Source organism: Leptidea sinapis, chromosome 35 (genome assembly GCF_905404315.1).
Source record: "Leptidea sinapis chromosome 35, ilLepSina1.1, whole genome shotgun sequence".
Taxonomy (NCBI): domain Eukaryota; kingdom Metazoa; phylum Arthropoda; class Insecta; order Lepidoptera; family Pieridae; genus Leptidea; species Leptidea sinapis.
In genome coordinates this window covers 9,931,574-9,939,390 of record NC_066299.1, presented here as the reverse complement: position 1 = coordinate 9,939,390, position 7,817 = coordinate 9,931,574, and positions in this window count along the sequence as shown.

The following is a 7,817-nucleotide window of genomic DNA, read 5'->3' as shown; positions in this document are numbered from 1 at the left end:
CTCCCGAAGTTTGATGGATGCTGATGAACCTTGGTCAGGAAGGCCGCTAAATCTATTGAATGTCTTCACTGGTGTTTGCGTTTTCACTTGTGTTCCATGCGCAACTCTTTTAGGTATGGACCAGTCTAGCTCCATATCACCTGGCCTTTTAGTATTTGGCAAGGATGACACGGAATTTGATCTAGTCAAAAATCTATCCATATTGGATGCCAGTAAATAAAAATTGTATATCGATATCGATGTTGAACTTTCCCATCACTACATATTGTTACGGCAATGGAAGGGGGAATGCAAATTTTTACACACGTATTACAACTAATAAAAAATGCGGGTGGCGAGTAAATACGAACTGTGCGTCTTTATCGTAAGAAACACTACGAGACACTGTACTTAGGATAATCAAGACTAAAAGAGATCGCGTAAGTTTCATGAGGTTCAATCGGTATTTCCTATAAACCTAAGAGAACATATAAATATATTAGTCTGAATCCATTTCATAAGTATTTCTAAAGGTTGAAGTTTTTACTGGAAGGCCGGAATAACACCGCTAGCACTAATCAAATCAGTTTTTTGCTAGAGCTATCGGAAATACCTTATAAGGTGCATATAGATAGACTGGAAAGGGTACAGAAAAAGTTAATTGGTAGTCTATCGTACCGATTCAAGAATCCAAATACAGTCAGGACATATGCAGACAAACTGAAGCACTTTCAATTACAGCAGCTATCCTCGCGACGATCTCATCTCGACATGTTATTTCTCCATAGGTTAATAAACGGCGGCATTGATTGTCCAGCTCTGTTACTTAAATTTTAATTTAAATTTCCTGCCAGAATACCACGACATCTATGTGACTTGTTTGAGCCAAGTTTCTGTAAAACCAATCTAGGACGTGATTCACCTGTGGTACGCATTTCTCGTCGCTATAATGACTATACAAAGAAAAGTCCAAATATCGACATTAATTTTGATAGTCTTAACAACTTTAAATTAAAGCTTATTAAGTGTGACCTATCTACAGCCTCAGAATGTAATACCTAGATAGTCTTATATAATAAATTGATTGGAATACTGCATTCACAGATTTGTAATTAATATAAATAGCTCGTAATTTACTAATTTTAATAAATATTCTTTTTTTCTTTTGATTTCTCCTTACTAATAATTTTTGTAACACAAAGCATGCTGTGATTACCTTTAATTGTAGGAAAAGTTAAATTTTATAAGTAAATGCAATGTAATTATTAAAACTGTAACTACTATTTCTTATGTTGGTGATCCATTAAATAAATAAATAAATAAATACATTATTGTAAAGTGGCTTTACTGAAATGTTGATTTGCTGTCGGCGCCGGATATTAATTTTTCTCACAAGTACCATATACTCCTTCAATTGTTCATTCAAATCATATTTATACAGAATATAATTAAGTTCTCCAGCAAGTTTTTTCAATCTCGTAATCTTAGTCCACCGAACAGTATCACCCTGTAAATTATTTCCCTTATTTTTACCTTGTAGGGTATTTCATCTGTTTTATCCCACCGGACAAATGTAAGCCATTCAAAAGGAGTTTATATATTCATTTATTTTTTAAATTCTCCTCTAATGAATGCACGCTGTCTCCTTCTTGCTGATTGTGTCTGCTTTCTCTTGAAAGGTATGTTTGATCGTTATATTATACTTTTCTGCCAAAAACATATTATGCAGCGATCATGCGGTTCCAATTTTGGCCATTACAGTTGTGTGAGAAAAACCGAAACTCCACTGCCCCACCTTGAATACCATTTGCTACAAAATCCGTTAAACAACTAGCCACTTCGTTTGCTCCTCTTTTTCCTTCACCCACAAGATCAAATACGGTAAAATTAGTAGTCCCTAACTTTCGTTTATAATAAAAGACACTAATTTACCCACAGGGCGAAATTAAACTTTTTGAAAATCAAAGGTGGCTGCTATAATTTTGCCTTCAGATGATATTGCCTCTTTTTTGTCTGCTGTTTTTAGCGCCCGTCGTATGATTTATTAGAAATATGAATTTTATGACCTCACGTTATTTATTTGTGGTAATTATAAGCGTGGGTTTATGGCATATGTCACATTAGTAATTTTTTGAGATAAAGAAACTCAATTATAAACAAAGGATTGAACCATTCCTTATACATAACGAATAACTTTCGAAAGTTTCAATCACCATCTAAATACATTTTTGATGTGTCTTTTCTTATACAGTGAGATATTTAATGAATGATAACACTTTTCTTAACGTCATCTATAACTATGCGGGGGTGGTTTTCGTTCTTACTCCGATCATCATACATCATTTTCTAAAGTTCCACTTGATAAGTTGGTTTTACTTATTGTGGTATACACGAATTGCTCATTAATCCCAAGTGTCACTAGAAACTGCTTTTTACACACGTGAGTTATTGACTATGGTATTGTTTTCACAATCAGGAAAAGGTAATTTACATTGAATTGTGTATTTACGACGAAATTCAATATGGATATAAACTCTCCTCTTAAGATTTTGACTTAAGTTGACACAGTGCTGTATTTGCTTGAGGTGCTGAATAGCAGGAAAAAAACGGAATGCTGGGACAGTGGTTCTTGTAAAGCAATAGCTTCGATAAAGTACGGACAAAAATTCGTTAGTGCAATCAGTAATGATTAATAGAGCAGCTAGGAGAAGAAGAAGGTGTTACGCTATTATTTACAGCCGTATTATTTTCTGCTGATGTACCTTCTATTCGTAGACGATGTAATAATGTCGAATGATTCTTCATCTTTAATCAGAGTATAACAATCACCACACAATATTTACTAAAAATAAAAAATAAATTAATACCTAAATTAAGACTAACATCATATTAACCATTATCATAAATAGTTAGACACGTCAATAATGGTGGTGTACATCATGCTAAATTTTCACCAAAAGTTCAGAAAGGACTGTAAGTTCAATAAGGCCTAGGTTGGAAATGGAGAGTCTGAAACAAAAGAAAATCTGACTTACGACACCATTATTTTTATAGAGTCCCATGTATACTATCGTATTGCTAGTTACGATAAGAGATAAAGCAACGTAAATTATGTTAAGTTATAAATACGATAGTAAACACTCTTATGCGAACAACACAAAATAAGACGTATTAACACAACACAGCGTCCTTTTCGCAAAATCAAAACAACGAAATAAGCGTCCTTTCGCAAACTGTACAGCTTTTTGAACGGAGGAGCACAAACTCAACTCAACGTCGTTGGGAAAGATGTAGTAATAAATAAGCAAATGTTTCAAAAAACACACAGTACACGACATAAAACAGCTAGTAATTAATAGAGTTTCACATTTTTGTAAATGTGAAATACACTTTGACATGACAGTTGTTCTTTTTTTGGCTTTCAAGATTTAAAACAATCGATGGGCATCCCCGAAAAAGGTTGTAAAATAATTTAAATAATGGCGTTCCGCTTCTGTTTGTAAATTGAGTTTTATTTAATTATTTTCTTCCCCCTACTTTAAAAATTTTTTTGAAAAACTGAAAAAAGAGCCAGTTGCGAAATACTAAAGTTGGGAAAATATAAACCCAAAAGATTCTTTTAATAGGGCGGTACACCAGCTGCCATTCTCATTTGATTATTCAAACCGATGTAAAAAATATAAAATAATAATTAGCCAACCGACGCGAAGACATTAAACGCCCTCCATGAAAAGCAAGTTCTATGACGTCATAGTACATAGCAAGTGGATATAATTACATAGCAACTGGTATTTTGACCTTTTGTAGTATATTCTTCAATATTATCGGCTCTTAGACACACGCGTCCACTCACTTCCGTCGCTCACAGCGGACTGACTGTATCACGACCGCACGTGGGCTAGAGATGACATAATGCTTCCTTCTCTTTCACTCAAATACACTACAACGAGTACGTTGACTTTGACAACTAGCTTTCAGCTGACATTGATTTATGGTCATCATGAAATCAGATACACTACACCTTTAAAGATATTTCTAGCTGAAAACATAAGTAATAAAGTTTATAAAAATAATTATATAAATTAAAACATTGACTATATTTTTAAGATCACAATTGTGTGAAAATTCAATAACATTAATTTTGCTTTGATTATCTCTTATTTAATCGAATGAGAGTTACATATCTGTTCGAGATTCTACGTGGAATTGGCTTTAAAAATTTGCTGTAGCAGGAGTTGTATTACGGAAAGCCATAGTAAGTTATTTACAATTCAATAGGTTATGCATGCATATAGCGTGAACATACACACTACCAAACTAAAGATAAGATATAAATAGGTCAAACAAACAATATGACAGTGAGAGAGAGAGAATTATACAACGGCTTACTGTCAGATGGAATGGTACTGACGTCACTTATACATGAAATAATTTGCTTCCATTAATAAATTATATTCAGTACCAAGACCAGTGTAAACTTTTGTAATAAACACGCACTTATCTAAATCTCGTCTAGAATTAATACATACGCAATCAGGAATAAGTGGATATAGATTCTATGTATATAATTTTTTTTTTCAAAATATGAAACAATCACTTAATCTATACAACAAAATGAGTTTATTCGTCAATTCATAATACACACGAAATATTATCATTAACCAGAGTTCCAAAATGTCACTAGTTCATAATCGCTCTAAACTAAAAGCCATTAAAATCATTAAGTAAATAAAAACCTAGTCTACTTACTTTTGAATGGTAAAAAATATCGTACCTATTTCCTATAGACATTAAAAAAATTATCAATACAACAATTTTCTCATTGACAATCTAATACCATTAACGAGCACTATTTGTATGTTTTAAGATCTGAAAAACGACTTTATCGATTATAATGAAATTTACCACAAAGTAGTTTTTCGGGGCGAAAAACCGGTGTAGCATCAACTCCAGAAAAACGCCTTTTTCCGAGATTTTACACTGAGCACAGCGCTGTAGACCAGTTACAATTAATAAAACCGTAGATATAACCTGTTTTTACCTGTCCCTGTCACTCCCGTATGAATATAATGCGTCTCCCTGGCACAGATGCAATGGCTGCCGTCCTCAAGGATTGTATATATTTAAAGCGAGCAAGACCAATTATATTTACGCGGAAGTTACAAAGACAGGTAATAAAGGTGTACGAAATACATCGTGCTTGACAGAGATAAAATCTTTATACATTTCTCTACACCCAATGCCCTAATAACCATTACATCATCCAAATGAGTGTTGTAATGAAATTCAGTACAACATTACATCATCCGTTTTCATTACAACACTCGTTTGTATGATGTAATAGATACTAGGACTGGCTTTTTTAATGTTAGCATTAAGCAAACTGTTTCAGAATTTTTTATAGAGGATTCATTTTATGGGTGTAGATAAGGTCTTGTACGCAACTGTTGATAGTTAGGAATTACAACATCCAAATTCGTATTTTAATACCCCTCATTACACAACAGTTGCATAAATAACTATTACTTAATGCTAAATAAATTTAAATTCGATGAAACCACACACCCTAGCCCGACATATGGGCCTAGCTCATGGGCTTAAATGTACGTAAATATATTTTCCTCTCGAAAAAAAAATTGAAGTGTTAATTTGGAACATCACCAGACAGTAGATGAGCCAGTACTATAAGGTCCCGAGCGGCACGGCGTACGGCGAGCTCCAGTCCCGCTCGAACACGGCTTGCAGGTCTCGCCGCAAGTCCGCTCCTCCGGCGTGCGGCTCGTACACGAAGGCCACGCCCGCCGTGTCGATGAAGTAGTCGCCGGCCCAGTTGGACGTGCCGATGTACGCCACGCTCTCTGTCACCATGTACTTGTTGTGGTTGACGCGCGCATGCGGGATTTTGGCCTGCTCCGGCCTCGACGGCACAATGAAGCGACGCTGCAATATTCATTCAATATATTTCAATATATTTATAAACAAACTAACACATAAACACACGCACATATACACAAACACACACTACACAAACACATCCAAACATAATATAAACACAATAGCCGTTGATAACATACTATAATAATATATATTATATACTAGCTGCCCGACAGACGTTGTTCGGTATATAATAAAAAAAATTGGACTTTTGGCCTTTTCAATAAATAAATAACTTATTATAGATATATAACCCGCTCGGAAACTAGCGAACGCGAGCCAACGTCACACGAGTCGATTTCCGACATGGCCATAAGTGCAAGCGCGGGCCGCGGGTGGGCAGTCTAGACTTATTCTTGCTCGGAGATCAAAAGCAGCGCTCCGATCTAATATAATGTACTAATGTACTAGTTCGGACTACTATTAGTATTATAATTATTAGTACAGTTCTGCGGTTAATATTTCCTTAAGCTTAAGCGCTTATTACACTTCACTGAATTTAGTCGTCTAAATTCAGAAGCAACTTACAAATTAGAATCTTCTGATCACACTGTCCTAAATGAAGTTACTGAATCAGTTACCACTTAAAGCGCGGCGAAATCGAGCGTGTCGTATACTAGGATGACTCCAGACGCCAAAAAATTGGCCATTGCCTAGACCTGGTCTATGGCTCAATTAAAAAAGAACATGGGTGAAGGATCTATTACTGCGCAGAAAGCGAGCAACCTTCGACATTATGGGTATTTTAGAACCATCGGACTTCAGAAATTATCTACGAATGGATTCGAGATCGTTTAAAACATTATTCAATCTTATGTTTGCTTTAATTTATTCAAGACTAGCTGACCCGGCAAACGTTGTTTTGCCATATAAAGTATAATTCACGCGATAGTTTTATAAGTTATAAAATATTGCCTATATTATAGCCTGTACATCATTTTGTTCTATTGTCAATAGTTTTTGCAGCGCACGCAAAAATAGGTTTTCGATTTTACACCTTGTGTTACAAAATAGCAATTTTATTACGGATCCCTAATTTTGAAAAAAAACATAGCCTATAGCCTTCCTCGATAAATGGACTACCCAACACTGAAAGAATCATTCAAATCGGACCAGTAGTACCAGAGATTAGCGCGATCAAACAAACAAACAAACAAACACTGCAGCTTTATAATATTATATATAGTATAGATCTGTATTACTTCAAGAGAAAGTTTGGTCGTAACACTAAGATAAAAAATCCCAGAAATAATACAATGGCGACCGGGGAACACTAAAAAAATAAACAAAAATTGCCAGTATTTCTGTAACTATACGGTCCAAATCCTTGATCGATAGAAAAGAACTATATGAGAAGACCGCGGAAGTTATAGTTGTCGTACTCATTCCCACGTAATAAGCTTCGCGTCTCTAATTAATTCATCTCGTTCACAGTTGAATTGTCTCGGTCGGTCTGGGGGTGTCGGACGTCGTCGGTACTGTACTACAATGTAGTAGATTAACGAAGTCCTATAAGCTCAAGGAATAGTTCATTCTCAATCTGTGTCTGGGATTTAATTCCTAATACATGAACTACACAAGTCTAGGGCAGTCTAATATACTGGAGCTCGAACCGAGCGGACGTGTCTGTTCGATCCAGATCGATATCTATATATATATATATATATTACATTTTTCATTCGTGTAATTAACGTTTATTTTATTGTTCATTGCAAATTATTTTTGATGTCAATTAAATCACTACGTAGTGATTTCATTTATATTAGTAATTAGTATTCGAAAAGAAGAAGAAAAAGAGAGAGCTGAAACAGAAACGGCGCAAGATACTCGCCAACTTTCAGTCTCGGTTATACGCGAAAGCAAAATGCTGGATAATTGAAGTCACAAAACAAAACAGTAATGCT